This window comes from Phalangium opilio, unplaced genomic scaffold, assembly GCF_054372755.1.
Source record: "Phalangium opilio isolate 3A_F unplaced genomic scaffold, DU_Popi_V2 ptg000055l_1, whole genome shotgun sequence".
In the NCBI taxonomy this organism is placed as follows: Eukaryota; Metazoa; Arthropoda; class Arachnida; order Opiliones; family Phalangiidae; genus Phalangium; species Phalangium opilio.
The window spans coordinates 46990-61930 of NW_028324174.1; the positions used below are offsets into that span (position 1 = coordinate 46990).

The 14941-nt window shown below is 44.2% G+C and overlaps 24 non-coding genes across 24 annotated transcripts; all 24 read left to right on the forward strand.

Moving 5' to 3' along the window:
- The first annotated feature begins 305 nt into the window (after positions 1 to 305).
- Positions 306 to 377, forward strand: TRNAE-UUC (transfer RNA glutamic acid (anticodon UUC)). The gene has a single exon. It is a non-coding gene; the product is annotated as a tRNA-Glu (tRNA).
- Positions 378 to 1337: 960 nt separating this feature from the next.
- Positions 1338 to 1409, forward strand: TRNAE-UUC (transfer RNA glutamic acid (anticodon UUC)). Its single transcript has one exon. It is a non-coding gene; the product is annotated as a tRNA-Glu (tRNA).
- A 79-nt stretch (positions 1410 to 1488) lies between these two features.
- TRNAE-UUC (transfer RNA glutamic acid (anticodon UUC)) lies at positions 1489 to 1560 on the forward strand. Its single transcript has one exon. It is a non-coding gene; the product is annotated as a tRNA-Glu (tRNA).
- Positions 1561 to 2520: 960 nt separating this feature from the next.
- TRNAE-CUC (transfer RNA glutamic acid (anticodon CUC)) lies at positions 2521 to 2592 on the forward strand. Its single transcript has one exon. It is a non-coding gene; the product is annotated as a tRNA-Glu (tRNA).
- Positions 2593 to 2811: 219 nt separating this feature from the next.
- TRNAE-UUC (transfer RNA glutamic acid (anticodon UUC)) lies at positions 2812 to 2883 on the forward strand. The gene has a single exon. It is a non-coding gene; the product is annotated as a tRNA-Glu (tRNA).
- A 669-nt stretch (positions 2884 to 3552) lies between these two features.
- TRNAE-UUC (transfer RNA glutamic acid (anticodon UUC)) lies at positions 3553 to 3624 on the forward strand. The gene has a single exon. It is a non-coding gene; the product is annotated as a tRNA-Glu (tRNA).
- Positions 3625 to 3703: 79 nt separating this feature from the next.
- On the forward strand, positions 3704 to 3775 carry TRNAE-UUC (transfer RNA glutamic acid (anticodon UUC)). The gene has a single exon. It is a non-coding gene; the product is annotated as a tRNA-Glu (tRNA).
- An 812-nt stretch (positions 3776 to 4587) lies between these two features.
- On the forward strand, positions 4588 to 4659 carry TRNAE-UUC (transfer RNA glutamic acid (anticodon UUC)). Its single transcript has one exon. It is a non-coding gene; the product is annotated as a tRNA-Glu (tRNA).
- Positions 4660 to 5317: 658 nt separating this feature from the next.
- On the forward strand, positions 5318 to 5389 carry TRNAE-UUC (transfer RNA glutamic acid (anticodon UUC)). Its single transcript has one exon. It is a non-coding gene; the product is annotated as a tRNA-Glu (tRNA).
- A 521-nt stretch (positions 5390 to 5910) lies between these two features.
- Positions 5911 to 5982, forward strand: TRNAE-UUC (transfer RNA glutamic acid (anticodon UUC)). The gene has a single exon. It is a non-coding gene; the product is annotated as a tRNA-Glu (tRNA).
- Positions 5983 to 6061: 79 nt separating this feature from the next.
- Positions 6062 to 6133, forward strand: TRNAE-UUC (transfer RNA glutamic acid (anticodon UUC)). The gene has a single exon. It is a non-coding gene; the product is annotated as a tRNA-Glu (tRNA).
- An 809-nt stretch (positions 6134 to 6942) lies between these two features.
- TRNAE-UUC (transfer RNA glutamic acid (anticodon UUC)) lies at positions 6943 to 7014 on the forward strand. Its single transcript has one exon. It is a non-coding gene; the product is annotated as a tRNA-Glu (tRNA).
- An 812-nt stretch (positions 7015 to 7826) lies between these two features.
- On the forward strand, positions 7827 to 7898 carry TRNAE-UUC (transfer RNA glutamic acid (anticodon UUC)). Its single transcript has one exon. It is a non-coding gene; the product is annotated as a tRNA-Glu (tRNA).
- A 219-nt stretch (positions 7899 to 8117) lies between these two features.
- On the forward strand, positions 8118 to 8189 carry TRNAE-UUC (transfer RNA glutamic acid (anticodon UUC)). The gene has a single exon. It is a non-coding gene; the product is annotated as a tRNA-Glu (tRNA).
- A 521-nt stretch (positions 8190 to 8710) lies between these two features.
- Positions 8711 to 8782, forward strand: TRNAE-UUC (transfer RNA glutamic acid (anticodon UUC)). Its single transcript has one exon. It is a non-coding gene; the product is annotated as a tRNA-Glu (tRNA).
- A 79-nt stretch (positions 8783 to 8861) lies between these two features.
- On the forward strand, positions 8862 to 8933 carry TRNAE-UUC (transfer RNA glutamic acid (anticodon UUC)). The gene has a single exon. It is a non-coding gene; the product is annotated as a tRNA-Glu (tRNA).
- Positions 8934 to 9300: 367 nt separating this feature from the next.
- TRNAE-UUC (transfer RNA glutamic acid (anticodon UUC)) lies at positions 9301 to 9372 on the forward strand. The gene has a single exon. It is a non-coding gene; the product is annotated as a tRNA-Glu (tRNA).
- A 367-nt stretch (positions 9373 to 9739) lies between these two features.
- TRNAE-UUC (transfer RNA glutamic acid (anticodon UUC)) lies at positions 9740 to 9811 on the forward strand. The gene has a single exon. It is a non-coding gene; the product is annotated as a tRNA-Glu (tRNA).
- A 661-nt stretch (positions 9812 to 10472) lies between these two features.
- Positions 10473 to 10544, forward strand: TRNAE-UUC (transfer RNA glutamic acid (anticodon UUC)). The gene has a single exon. It is a non-coding gene; the product is annotated as a tRNA-Glu (tRNA).
- An 820-nt stretch (positions 10545 to 11364) lies between these two features.
- On the forward strand, positions 11365 to 11436 carry TRNAE-CUC (transfer RNA glutamic acid (anticodon CUC)). The gene has a single exon. It is a non-coding gene; the product is annotated as a tRNA-Glu (tRNA).
- A 672-nt stretch (positions 11437 to 12108) lies between these two features.
- Positions 12109 to 12180, forward strand: TRNAE-UUC (transfer RNA glutamic acid (anticodon UUC)). Its single transcript has one exon. It is a non-coding gene; the product is annotated as a tRNA-Glu (tRNA).
- Positions 12181 to 12698: 518 nt separating this feature from the next.
- On the forward strand, positions 12699 to 12770 carry TRNAE-UUC (transfer RNA glutamic acid (anticodon UUC)). Its single transcript has one exon. It is a non-coding gene; the product is annotated as a tRNA-Glu (tRNA).
- A 1111-nt stretch (positions 12771 to 13881) lies between these two features.
- Positions 13882 to 13953, forward strand: TRNAE-UUC (transfer RNA glutamic acid (anticodon UUC)). Its single transcript has one exon. It is a non-coding gene; the product is annotated as a tRNA-Glu (tRNA).
- Positions 13954 to 14032: 79 nt separating this feature from the next.
- On the forward strand, positions 14033 to 14104 carry TRNAE-UUC (transfer RNA glutamic acid (anticodon UUC)). The gene has a single exon. It is a non-coding gene; the product is annotated as a tRNA-Glu (tRNA).
- The last annotated feature ends 837 nt before the right edge of the window (positions 14105 to 14941 follow it).

Below are 14941 nucleotides of genomic sequence, written 5' to 3' on the forward strand. Positions count from 1 at the left end.
GTTGCACTATCCAGTCCGATATGGTATAGCGGCTAGGATATCTGGCTCTCACCCAGAAGGCCCGGGTTCGATTCCCGTTATCGGAGCGAGTGCATTTGTACCGGTTTTGAAGAATAGACTTAAGGATATAGGTTTATGAATAGAATTAAGAATTGGTTAAGCAAGTCCGATATGGTCTAGTGGGTAGGATACCCAGAAGGCCCGGGTTCGATTCCCGGTATCGGAGCGAGTGCTGTTGTACCGGTTTTGAGGAATAGACTTAAGGATATAGGTTTATGAAAAGAATTAAGACTTGGTTAAGCAAGTCCGATATGGTCTAGTGGCTAGGATATCTGGCTTTCACCCAGAAGGCCCGGGTTCGATTCCCGGTATCGGTGACAGTGCTTTTGTACCGGTTTTAAAGAATAAATTTAAAGACACATTTATATGAATAATATCTAGGGTTGCACTATCCAGTCCGATATGGTATAGCGGCTAGGATATCTGGCTCTCACCCAGAAGGCCCGGGTTCGATTCCCGTTATCGGAGCGAGTGCTTTTGTACCGGTTTTGAAGAATAGACTTAAGGATATAGGTTTATGAATAGAATTAAGACTTGGTTAAGCAAGTCCGATTTGGTCTAGTGGGTAGGATACCCAGAAGGCCCGGGTTCGATTCCCGGTATCGGAGCGAGTGCTGTTGTACCGGTTTTGAGGAATAGACTTAAGGATATAGGTTTATGAATAGAATTAAGGCTTGGAATAAGCCCGATATCGTCTAGTGGCTAGGATATCTGGCTTTCACCCAGAAGGCCCGGGTTCGATTCCCGGTATCGGAGACAGTGCTTTTGTACCGCTTTTAAAGAATAAATTTAAAGACACATTTATAGTACTAATATCTAGGGTTGCACAAACCAGTCCGATATGGTATAGCGGCTAGGATATCTGGCTCTCACCCAGAAGGCCCGGGTTCGATTCCCGTTATCGGAGCGAGTGCTTTTGTACCGGTTTTGAAGAATAGACTTAAGGATATAGGTTTATGAATAGAATTAAGGCTTGGTTAAGCAAGTCCGATATGGTCTAGTAGGTAGGATACCCAGAAGGCCCGGGTTCGAGTCCCGGTATCGGAGACAGTGCTTTTGTACCGCTTTTAAAGAATAAATTTAAAGACACATTTATAGGACTAATATCTAGGGTTGCACAAACCAGTCCGATATGGTATAGCGGCTAGGATATCTGGCTCTCACCCAGAAGGCCCGGGTTCGATTCCCGTTATCGGAGCGAGTGCTTTTGTACCGGTTTTGAGGAATAGACTTAAGGATATAGGTTTATGAAAAGAATTAAGACTTGGTTAAGCAAGTCCGATATGGTCTAGTGGCTAGGATATCTGGCTTTCACCCAGAAGGCCCGGGTTCGATTCCCGGTATCGGAGACAGTGCTTTTGTACCGGTTTTGAAGAATAGACTTAAGGATATAGGTTTATGAATAGAATTAAGACTTGGTTAAGCAAGTCCGATATGGTCTAGTGGCTAGGATATCTGGCTTTCACCCAGAAGGCCCGGGTTCGATTCCCGGTATCGGAGACAGTGCTTTTGTACCGCTTTTAAAGAATAAATTTAAAGACACATTTATAGGACTAATATCTAGGGTTGCTTAAACCAGTCCGATATGGTATAGCGGCTAGGATATCTGGCTCTCACCCAGAAGGCCCGGGTTCGATTCCCGTTATCGGAGCGAGTGCTTTTGTACCGGTTTTGAAGAATAGACTTAAGGATATAGGTTTATGAATAGAATTAAGACTTGGTTAAGCAAGTCCGATATGGTCTAGTGGGTAGGATACCCAGAAGGCCCGGGTTCGATTCCCGGTATCGGAGCGAGTGCTCTTGTACCGGTTTTGAGGAATAGACTTAAGGATATAGGTTTATGAAAAGAATTAAGACTTGGTTAAGCAAGTCCGATATGGTCTAGTGCCTCGGATATCTGGCTTTCAGCCAGAAGGCCCGGGTTTGATTCCCGGTATCGGAGACAGTGCTTTTGAAGCGCTTTTAAAGAATAAATTTAAAGACACATTTATATGAATAATATCTAGGGTTGCACTATCCAGTCCGATATGGTATAGCGGCTAGGATATCTGGCTCTCACCCAGAAGGCCCGGGTTCGATTCCCGTTATCGGAGCGAGTGCTTTTGTACCGGTTTTGAAGAATAGACTTAAGGATATAGGTTTATGAATGGAATTAAGACTTAGTTCAGCAAGTCCGATATGGTCTAGTAGCTATGATATCTGGCTTTCACCCAGAAGGCCCGGGTTCGATTCCCGTTATCGGAGCGAGTGCTTTTGTACCGGTTTTGAAGAATAGACTTAAGGATATAGGTTTATGAATAGAATTAAGACTTGGTTAAGCAAGTCCGATATGGTCTAGTGGGTAGGATACCCAGAAGGCCCGGGTTCGATTCCCGGTATCGGAGCGAGTGCTCTTGTACCGGTTTTGAGGAATAGACTTAAGGATATAGGTTTATGAATAGAATTAAGATTTGGAAAAAGTTCGATATGGTCTAGTGGCTAGGATATCTGGCTCTCACCCAGAAGGCCCGGGTTCGATTCCCGTTATCGGAGCGAGTGCATTTGTACCGGTTTTGAAGAATAGACTTAAGGATATAGGTTTATGAATAGAATTAAGACTTGGTTAAGCAAGTCCGATATGGTCTAGTGGGTAGGATACCCAGAAGGCCCGGGTTCGATTCCCGGTATCGGAGCGAGTGCTGTTGTACCGGTTTTGAGGAATAGACTTAAGGATATAGGTTTATGAAAAGAATTAAGACTTGGTTAAGCAAGTCCGATATGGTCTAGTGGCTAGGATATCTGGCTTTCACCCAGAAGGCCCGGGTTCGATTCCCGGTATCGGTGACAGTGCTTTTGTACCGGTTTTAAAGAATAAATTTAAAGACACATTTATATGAATAATATCTAGGGTTGCACTATCCAGTCCGATATGGTATAGCGGCTAGGATATCTGGCTCTCACCCAGAAGGCCCGGGTTCGATTCCCGTTATCGGAGCGAGTGCTTTTGTACCGGTTTTGAAGAATAGACTTAAGGATATAGGTTTATGAATAGAATTAAGACTTGGTTAAGCAAGTCCGATTTGGTCTAGTGGGTAGGATACCCAGAAGGCCCGGGTTCGATTCCCGGTATCGGAGCGAGTGCTGTTGTACCGGTTTTGAGGAATAGACTTAAGGATATAGGTTTATGAATAGAATTAAGGCTTGGAATAAGCCCGATATCGTCTAGTGGCTAGGATATCTGGCTTTCACCCAGAAGGCCCGGGTTCGATTCCCGGTATCGGAGACAGTGCTTTTGTACCGCTTTTAAAGAATAAATTTAAAGACACATTTATAGGACTAATATCTAGGGTTGCACAAACCAGTCCGATATGGTATAGCGGCTAGGATATCTGGCTCTCACCCAGAAGGCCCGGGTTCGATTCCCGTTATCGGAGCGAGTGCTTTTGTACCGGTTTTGAGGAATAGACTTAAGGATATAGGTTTATGAAAAGAATTAAGACTTGGTTAAGCAAGTCCGATATGGTCTAGTGGCTAGGATATCTGGCTTTCACCCAGAAGGCCCGGGTTCGATTCACGGTATCGGAGACAGTGCTTTTGTACCGGTTTTGAAGAATAGACTTAAGGATATAGGTTTATGAATAGAATTAAGACTTGGTTAAGCAAGTCCGATATGGTCTAGTGGCTAGGATATCTGGCTTTCACCCAGAAGGCCCGGGTTCGATTCCCGGTATCGGAGACAGTGCTTTTGTACCGCTTTTAAAGAATAAATTTAAAGACACATTTATAGGACTAATATCTAGGGTTGCACAAACCAGTCCGATATGGTATAGCGGCTAGGATATCTGGCTCTCACCCAGAAGGACCGGGTTCGATTCCCGTTATCGGAGCGAGTGCTTTTGTACCGGTTTTGAAGAATAGACTTAAGGATATAGGTTTATGAATAGAATTAAGACTTGGTTAAGCAAGTCCGATATGGTCTAGTGGGTAGGATACCCAGAAGGCCCGGGTTCGATTCCCGGTATCGGAGCGAGTGCTCTTGTACCGGTTTTGAGGAATAGACTTAAGGATATAGGTTTATGAAAAGAATTAAGACTTGGTTAAGCAAGTCCGATATGGTCTAGTGCCTAGGATATCTGGCTTTCAGCCAGAAGGCCCGGGTTTGATTCCCGGTATCGGAGACAGTGCTTTTGAAGCGCTTTTAAAGAATAAATTTAAAGACACATTTATATGAATAATATCTAGGGTTGCACTATCCAGTCCGATATGGTATAGCGGCTAGGATATCTGGCTCTCACCCAGAAGGCCCGGGTTCGATTCCCGTTATCGGAGCGAGTGCTTTTGTACCGGTTTTGAAGAATAGACTTAAGGATATAGGTTTATGAATAGAATTAAGACTTGGTTAAGCAAGTCCGATATGGTCTAGTGGGCAGGATACCCAGAAGGCCCGGGTTCGATTCCCGGTATCGGAGCGAGTGCTCTTGTACCGGTTTTGAGGAATAGACTTAAGGATATAGGTTTATGAAAAGAATTAAGACTTGGTTAAGCAAGTCCGATATGGTCTAGTGGCTAGGATATCTGGCTTTCACCCAGAAGGCCCGGGTTCGATTCCCGGTATCGGAGACAGTGCTTTTGTACCGGTTTTGAAGAATAGACTTAAGGATATAGGTTTATGAATAGAATTATGACTTGGTTAAGCAAGTCCGATATGGTCTAGTGGGTAGGATACCCAGAAGGTCCGGGTTCGATTCCCAGTATCGGAGCGAGTGCTCTTGTACCGGTTTTGAGGAATAGACTTAAGGATATAGGTTTATGAATAGAATTAAGACTTGGTTAAGCAAGTCCGATATGGTCTAGTGGCTAGGATATCTGGCTTTTACCCAGAAGGCCCGGGTTCGATTCCCGGTATCGCAGACAGTGCTTTTGTACCGCTTTTAAAGAATAAATTTAAAGACACATTTATAGGAATAATATCTAGGGTTGCTCAAACCAGTCCAATATGGTATAGCGGCTAGGATATCTGGCTCTCACCCAGAAGGCCCGGGTTCGATTCCCGTTATCGGAGCGAGTGCTTTTGTACCGGTTTTGAAGAATAGACTTAAGGATATAGGTTTATGAATAGAATTAAGACTTGGTTAAGCAAGTCCGATTTGGTCTAGTGGGTAGGATACCCAGAAGGCCCGGGTTCGATTCCCGGTATCGGAGCGAGTGCTGTTGTACCGGTTTTGAGGAATAGACTTAAGGATATAGTTTTATGAGTAGAATTAAGGCTTGGAATAAGTCCGATATCGTCTAGTGGCTAGGATATCTGGCTTTCACCCAGAAGGCCCGGGTTCGATTCCCGGTATCGGAGACAGTGCTTTTGTACCGCTTTTAAAGAATAAATTTAAAGACACATTTATAGGACTAATATCTAGGGTTGCACAAACCAGTCCGATATGGTATAGCGGCTAGGATATCTGGCTCTCACCCAAAAGGCCCGGGTTCGATTCCCGTTATCGGAGCGAGTGCTTTTGTACCGGTTTTGAAGAATAGACTTAAGGATATAGGTTTATGAATAGAATTAAGGCTTGGTTAAGCAAGTCCGATATGGTCTAGTGGGTAGGATACCCAGAAGGCCCGGGTTCGATTCCCGGTATCGGAGACAGTGCTTTTGTACCGCTTTTAAAGAATAAATTTAAAGACACATTTATAGGACTAATATCTAGGGTTGCACAAACCAGTCCGATATGGTATAGCGGCTAGGATATCTGGCTCTCACCCAGAAGGCCCGGGTTCGATTCCCGTTATCGGAGCGAGTGCTTTTGTACCGGTTTTGAGGAATAGACTTAAGGATATAGGTTTATGAAAAGAATTAAGACTTGGTTAAGCAAGTCCGATATGGTCTAGTGGCTAGGATATCTGGCTTTCACCCAGAAGGCCCGGGTTCGATTCCCGGTATCGGAGACAGTGCTTTTGTACCGGTTTTGAAGAATAGACTTAAGGATATAGGTTTATGAATAGAATTAAGACTTGGTTAAGCAAGTCCGATATGGTCTAATGGCTAGGATATCTGGCTTTCACCCAGAAGGCCCGGGTTCGATTCCCGGTATCGGAGACAGTGCTTTTGTACCGCTTTTAAAGAATAAATTTAAAGACACATTTATAGGACTAATATCTAGGGTTGCACAAACCAGTCCGATAAGGTATAGCGGCTAGGATATCTGGCACTCACCCAGAAGGCCCGGGTTCGATTCCCGTTATCGGAACGAGTGCTTTTGTACCGGTTTTGAAGAATAGACTTAAGGATATAGGTTTATGAATAGAATTAAGACTTGGTTAAGCAAGTCCGATATGGTCTAGTGGGTAGGATACCCAGAAGGCCCGGGTTCGATTCCCGGTATCGGAGCGAGTGCTCTTGTACCGGTTTTGAGGAATAGACTTAAGGATATAGGTTTATGAAAAGAATTAAGACTTGGTTAAGCAAGTCCGATATGGTCTAGTGCCTAGGATATCTGGCTTTCAGCCAGAAGGCCCGGGTTTGATTCCCGGTATCGGAGACAGTGCTTTTGAAGCGCTTTTAAAGAATAAATTTAAAGACACATTTATATGAATAATATCTAGGGTTGCACTATCCAGTCCGATATGGTATAGCGGCTAGGATATCTGGCTCTCACCCAGAAGGCCCGGGTTCGATTCCCGTTATCGGAGCGAGTGCTTTTGTACCGGTTTTGAAGAATAGACTTAAGGATATAGGTTTATGAATAGAATTAAGACTTGGTTAAGCAAGTCCGATTTGGTCTAGTGGGTAGGATACCCAGAAGGCCCGGGTTCGATTCCCGGTATCGGAGCGAGTGCTGTTGTACCGGTTTTGAGGAATAGACTTAAGGATATAGGTTTATGAATAGAATTAAGGCTTGGAATAAGTCCGATATCGTCTAGTGGCTAGGATATCTGGCTTTCACCCAGAAGGCCCGGGTTCGATTCCCGGTATCGGAGACAGTGCTTTTGTACCGCTTTTAAAGAATAAATTTAAAGACACATTTATAGGACTAATATCTAGGGTTGCACAAACCAGTCCGATAAGGTATAGCGGCTAGGATATCTGGCTCTCACCCAGAAGGCCCGGGTTCGATTCCCGTTATCGGAACGAGTGCTTTTGTACCGGTTTTGAAGAATAGACTTAAGGATATAGGTTTATGAATAGAATTAAGACTTGGTTAAGCAAGTCCGATATGGTCTAGTGGGTAGGATACCCAGAAGGCCCGGGTTCGATTCCCGGTATCGGAGCGAGTGCTCTTGTACCGGTTTTGAGGAATAGACTTAAGGATATAGGTTTATGAATAGAATTAAGACTTGGTTAAGCAAGTCCGATATGGTCTAGTGCCTAGGATATCTGGCTTTCAGCCAGAAGGCCCGGGTTTGATTCCCGGTATCGGAGACAGTGCTTTTGAAGCGCTTTTAAAGAATAAATTTAAAGACACATTTATATGAATAATATCTAGGGTTGCACTATCCAGTCCGATATGGTATAGCGGCTAGGATATCTGGCTCTCACCCAGAAGGCCCGGGTTCGATTCCCGTTATCGGAGCGAGTGCTTTTGTACCGGTTTTGAAGAAAAGACTTAAGGATATAGGTTTATGAATAGAATTAAGACTTGGTTAAGCAAGTCCGATATGGTCTAGTAGGCAGGATACCCAGAAGGCCCGGGTTCGATTCCCGGTATCGGAGCGAGTGCTCTTGTACCGGTTTTGAGGAATAGACTTAAGGATATAGGTTTATGAAAAGAATTAAGACTTGGTTAAGCAAGTTCGATATGGTCTAGTGGCTAGGATATCTGGCTTTCACCCAGAAGGCCCGGGTTCGATTCCCGGTATCGGAGACAGTGCTTTTGTACCGGTTTTGAAGAATAGACTTAAGGATATAGGTTTATGAATAGAATTATGACTTGGTTAAGCAAGTCCGATATGGTCTAGTGGGTAGGATACCCAGAAGGTCCGGGTTCGATTCCCGGTATCGGAGCGAGTGCTCTTGTACCGGTTTTGAGGAATAGACTTAAGGATATAGGTTTATGAATAGAATTAAGACTTGGTTAAGCAAGTCCGATATCGTCTAGTGGCTAGGATATCTGGCTTTCACCCAGAAGGCCCGGGTTCGATTCCCGGTATCGGAGACAGTGCTTTTGTACCGCTTTTAAAGAATAAATTTAAAGACACATTTATAGGACTAATATCTAGGGTTGCACAAACCAGTCCGATATGGTATAGCGGCTAGGATATCTGGCTCTCACCCAAAAGGCCCGGGTTCGATTCCCGTTATCGGAGCGAGTGCTTTTGTACCGGTTTTTAAGAATAGACTTAAGGATATAGGTTTATGAATAGAATTAAGGCTTGGTTAAGCAAGTCCGATATGGTCTAGTGGGTAGGATACAAAGAAGGCCCGGGTTCGATTCCCGGTATCGGAGACAGTGCTTTTGTACCGCTTTTAAAGAATAAATTTAAAGACACATTTATAGGACTAATATCTAGGGTTGCACAAACCAGTCCGATATGGTATAGCGGCTAGGATATCTGGCTCTCACCCAGAAGGCCCGGGTTCGATTCCCGTTATCGGAGCGAGTGCTTTTGTACCGGTTTTGAGGAATAGACTTAAGGATATAGGTTTATGAAAAGAATTAAGACTTGGTTAAGCAAGTCCGATATGGTCTAGTGGCTAGGATATCTGGCTTTCACCTAGAAGGCCCGGGTTCGATTCCCGGTATCGGAGACAGTGCTTTTGTACCGGTTTTGAAGAATAGACTTAAGGATATAGGTTTATGAATAGAATTAAGACTTGGTTAAGCAAGTCCGATATGGTCTAATGGCTAGGATATCTGGCTTTCACCCAGAAGGCCCGGGTTCGATTCCCGGTATCGGAGACAGTGCTTTTGTACCGCTTTTAAAGAATAAATTTAAAGACACATTTATAGGACTAATATCTAGGGTTGCACAAACCAGTCCGATAAGGTATAGCGGCTAGGATATCTGGCACTCACCCAGAAGGCCCGGGTTCGATTCCCGTTATCGGAGCGAGTGCTTTTGTACCGGTTTTGAAGAATAGACTTAAGGATATAGGTTTATGAATAGAATTAAGACTTGGTTAAGCAAGTCCGATTTGGTCTAGTGGGTAGGATACCCAGAAGGTCCGGGTTCGATTCCCGGTATCGGAGCGAGTGCTGTTGTACCGGTTTTGAGGAATAGACTTAAGGATATAGGTTTATGAATAGAATTAAGGCTTGGAATAAGTCCGATATCGTCTAGTGGCTAGGATATCTGGCTTTCACCCAGAAGGCCCGGGTTCGATTCCCGGTATCGGAGACAGTGCTTTTGTACCGCTTTTAAAGAATAAATTTAAAGACACATTTATAGGACTAATATCTAGGGTTGCACAAACCAGTCCGATAAGGTATAGCGGCTAGGATATCTGGCTCTCACCCAGAAGGCCCGGGTTCGATTCCCGTTATCGGAACGAGTGCTTTTGTACCGGTTTTGAAGAATAGACTTAAGGATATAGGTTTATGAATAGAATTAAGACTTGGTTAAGCAAGTCCGATTTGGTCTAGTGGGTAGGATACCCAGAAGGCCCGGGTTCGATTCCCGGTATCGGAGCGAGTGCTGTTGTACCGGTTTTGAGGAATAGACTTAAGGATATAGGTTTATGAATAGAATTAAGGCTTGGAATAAGTCCGATATCGTCTAGTGGCTAGGATATCTGGCTTTCACCCAGAAGGCCCGGGTTCGATTCCCGGTATCGGAGACAGTGCTTTTGTACCGCTTTTAAAGAATAAATTTAAAGACACATTTATAGGAATAATATCTAGGGTTGCTCAAATCAGTCCGATATGGTATAGCGGCTAGGATATCTGGCTCTCACCCAGAAGGCCCGGGTTCGATTCCCGTTATCGGAGCGAGTGCTTTTGTACCGGTTTTGAAGAATAGACTTAAGGATATAGGTTTACGAATAGAATTAAGACTTGGTTAAGCAAGTCCGATATGGTCTAGTGGGTAGGATACCCAGAAGGCCCGGATTCGATTCCCGGTATCGGAGCGAGTGCTCTTGTACCGGTTTTGAGGAATAGACTTAAGGATATAGGTTTATGAAAAGAATTAAGACTTGGTTAAGCAAGTCCGATATGGTCTAGTGGCTGGGATATCTGGCTTTCACCCAGAAGGTCCGGGTTCGATTCCCGGTATCGGAGACAGTGCTTTTGTACCGGTTTTGAAGAATAGACTTAAGGATATAGGTTTATGGATAGAATTAAGACTTGATTAAGCAAGTCCGATATGGTCTAGTGGGTAGGATACCCAGAAGGTCCGGGTTCGATTCCCGGTATCGGAGCGAGTGCTCTTGTACCGGTTTTGAGGAATAGACTTAAGGATATAGGTTTATGAATAGAATTAAGACTTGGTTAAGCAAGTCCGATATGGTCTAGTGGCTAGGATATCTGGCTTTCACCCAGAAGGCCCGGGTTCGATTCCCGGTATCGCAGACAGTGGTTTTGTACCGCTTTTAAAGAATAAATTTAAAGACACATTTATAGGAATAATATCTAGGGTTGCTCAAACCAATCCGTTATGGTCTAGAGGCTAGGATATCAGCCTTTCACCCTGAAGACCCGGGTTCGATTCCCGGTATCGGAGCGAGTGCTCTTTTACCGGTTTTAAGGAATAGACTTAAGGATATAGGTTTATGAATAGAATTAAAACTTTGTTAAGCAAGTCCGATATGGTCTAGTGCCTAGGATATCTGGCTTTCAGCCAGAAGGCCCGGGTTTGATTCCCGGTATCGGAGACAGTGCTTTTGAAGCGCTTTTAAAGAATAAATTTAAAGACACATTTATATGAATAATATCTAGGGTTGCACTATCCAGTCCGATATGGTATAGCGGCTAGGATATCTGGCTCTCACCCAGAAGGCCCGGGTTCGATTCCCGTTATCGGAGCGAGTGCTTTTGTACCGGTTTTGAAGAATAGACTTAAGGATATAGGTTTATGAATAGAATTAAGACTTGGTTAAGCAAGTCCGATATGGTCTAGTGGGTAGGATACCCAGAAGGCCCGGGTTCGATTCCCGGTATCGGAGCGAGTGCTCTAGTACCGGTTTTGAGGAATAGACTTAAGGATATAGGTTTATGAATAGAATTTAGATTTGGAATAAGTCCGATATGGTCTAGTGGCTAGGATATCTGGCTTTCAGCCAGAAGACCCGGGTTTGATTCCCGGTATCGGAGACAGTGCTTTTGAAGCGCTTTTAAAGAATAAATTTAAAGACACATTTATATGAATAATATCTAGGGTTGCACTATCCAGTCCGATATGGTATAGTGGCTAGGATATCTGGCTCTCACCCAGAAGGCCCGGGTTCGATTCCCGTTATCGGAGCGAGTGCTTTTGTACCGGTTTTGAAGAATAGACTTAAGGATATAGGTTTATGAATAGAATTAAGACTTGGTTAAGCAAGTCCGATATGGTCTAGTGGGTAGGATACCCAGAAGGCCCGGGTTCGATTCCCGGTATCGGAGCGAGTGCTCTTGTACCGGTTTTGAGGAATAGACTTAAGGATATAGGTTTATGAAAAGAATTAAGACTTGGTTAAGCAAGTCCGATATGGTATAGCGGCTAGGATATCTGGCTCTCACCCAGAAGGCCCGGGTTCGTTTCCCGTTATCGGAGCGAGTGCTTTTGTACCGGTTTTGAAGAATAGACTTAAGGATATAGGTTTATGAATAGAATTAAGACTTTGTTCAGCAAGTCCGATATGGTCTAGTGGCTAGGATATGTGGCTTTCACCCAGAAGGCCCGGGTTCCATTCCCGGTATCGGAGCGAGTGCTTTTGCACCGGTTTTGAAGAATAGACTTAAGGATATAGGTTTATGAATAGAATTAAGACTTTGTTCAGCAAGTCCGATATGGTCTAGTGGCTAGGATATGTGGCTTTCACCCAGAAGGCCCGGGTTCCATTCCCGGTATCGGAGCGAGTGCTTTTGCACCGGTTTTGAAGAATAGACTTAAGGATATAGGTTTATGAATAGAATTAAGACTTGGTTAAGCAAGTCCGATATGGTCTAGTGTCTAGGATATCTGGCTTTCACCCAGAAGGCCCGGGTTCGATTCCCGGTATCGGAGCGAGTGCTTTTGCACCGGTTTTGAAGAATAGACTTAAGGATATAGGTTTATGAATGGAATTAAGACTTTGGTCAGCAAGTCCGATATGGTCTAGTGGCTAGGATATGTGGCTTTCACCCAGAAGGCCCGGGTTCGATTCCCGGTGTCGGAGCGAGTGCTTTTGCACCGGTTTTGAAGAATAGACTTAAGTATATAGGTTTATGAATAGAATTAAGACTTGGTTGAGCAAGTCCGATATGGTCTAGTGGGTAGGATACCTGGCTTTCACCCAGAAGGCACGGGTTCAATTCCCGGTACCGGAGACAGTGCTTTGTACGGCTTTTAAAGAATAAATTTAAAAACACATTTATAGGAATAATATCTAGGGTTGCTCAAACCAGTCCGATATGGTCTAGTGGCTACGATATCGGGCTTTCGCCCAGGAGGCCCGGTGTCGGAGCGAGTGCTTTTGCACCGGTTTTGAAGAATAGACTTAAGGATATAGGTTTATGAATAGAATTAAGACTTGGTTAAGCAAGTCCGATATGGTCTAGTGTCTAGGATATCTGGCTTTCACCCAGAAGGCCCGGGTTCGATTCCCGGTATCGGAGCGAGTGCTTTTGTACCGGTTTTGAAGAATAGACTAAAGGATATAGGTTTATGAATAGAATTAAGACTTCGTTAAGCAAGTCCGATATGGTCTAGTGGCTAGGATATGTGGCTTTCGCCCAGAAGGCCCGGATTCGATTCCCGGTATCGGAGCGAGTGCTTTTGCACCGGTTTTGAAGAATAGACTTAAGGATATAGGTTTATGAATGGAATTAAGACTTTGTTCAGCAAGTCCGATATGGTCTAGTGGGTAGGATACCTGGCTTTCACCCAGAAGGCCCGGGTTCGATTCCAGGTATCGGAGCGAGTGCTTTTGCACCGGTTTTGAAGAATAGACTTAAATGTATAGGTTTATGAATAGAATTAAGACTTGGGTGAGCAAGTCCGATATGGTCTAGTGGGTAGGATACCTGGCTTTCACCCAGAAGGCACGGGTTCGATTCCCGGTACCGGAGACTGTGCTTTGTACGGCTTTTAAAGAATAAAATTAAAGACACATTTATAGGAATAATATCTAGGGTTGCTCAAACCACTCCGATATGGTCTAGTGGCTAGGATATCTGGCTTTCACCCAGGAGGCCCGGTGTCGGAGCGAGTGCTTTTGTACCGGTTTTGAAGAATAGACTAAAGGACATAGGTTTATGAATAGAATTAAGACTTCGTTAAGCAAGTCCGATATGGTCTAGTGGCTAGGATATCTGGCTTTCACCCAGAAGGCCCGGGTTCGGTTACCGGTATCGGAGCGAGTGCTTTTGCACCGGTTTTGAAGAATAGACTTAAGGATATAGGTTTATGAATAGAATTATGACTTGGTTAAGCAAGTCCGATATGGTCTAGTGGGTAGGATACCCAGAAGGTCCGGGTTCGATTCCCGGTATCGGAGCGAGTGCTCTTGTACCGGTTTTGAGGAATAGACTTAAGGATATAGGTTTATGAAAAGAATTAAGACTTGGTTAAGCAAGTCCGATATGGTATAGCGGCTAGGATATCTGGCTCTCACCCAGAAGGCCCGGGTTCGATTCCCGTTATCGGAGCGAGTGCTTTTGTACCGGTTTTGAAGAATAGACTTAAGGATATAGGTTTATGAATAGAATTAAGACTTTGTTCAGCAAGTCCGATATGGTCTAGTGGCTAGGATATGTGGCTTTCACCCAGAAGGCCCGGGTTCGATTCCCGGTATCGGAGCGAGTGCTTTTGCACCGGTTTTGAAGAATAGACTTAAGGATATAGGTTTATGAATAGAATTAAGACTTGGTTAAGCAAGTCCGATATGGTCTAGTGTGTAGGATATCTGGCTTTCACCCAGAAGGCCCGGGTTCGATTCCCGGTATCGGAGCGAGTGCTTTTGCACCGGTTTTGAAGAATAGACTTAAGGATATAGGTTTATGAATGGAATTAAGACTTTGGTCAGCAAGTCCGATATGGTCTAGTGGCTAGGATATGTGGCTTTCACCCAGAAGGCCCGGGTTCGATTCCCGGTGTCGGAGCGAGTGCTTTTGCACCGGTTTTGAAGAATAGACTTAAGTATATAGGTTTATGAATAGAATTAAGACTTGGTTGAGCAAGTCCGATATGGTCTAGTGGGTAGGATACCTGGCTTTCACCCAGAAGGCACGGGTTCAATTCCCGGTACCGGAGACAGTGCTTTGTACGGCTTTTAAAGAATAAATTTAAAAACACAGTTATAGGAATAATATCTAGGGTTGCTCAAACCAGTCCGATATGGTCTAGTGGCTACGATATCGGGCTTTCACCCAGGAGGCCCGGTGTCGGAGCGAGTGCTTTTGTACCGGTTTTGAAGAATAGACTAAAGGATATAGGTTTATGAATAGAATTAAGACTTCGTTAAGCAAGTCCGATATGGTCTAGTGGCTAGGATATGTGGCTTTCGCCCAGAAGGCCCGGATTCGATTCCCGGTATCGGAGCGAGTGCTTTTGCACCGGTTTTGAAGAATAGACTTAAGGATATAGGTTTATGAATGGAATTAAGACTTTGTTCAGCAAGTCCGATATGGTCTAGTGGGTAGGATACCTGGCTTTCACCCAGAAGGCCCGGGTTCGATTCCAGGTATCGGAGCGAGTGCTTTTGCACCGGTTTTGAAGAATAGACTTAAATGTATAGGTTTATGAATAGAATTAAGACTTGGGTGAGCAAGTCCGATATGGTCTAGTG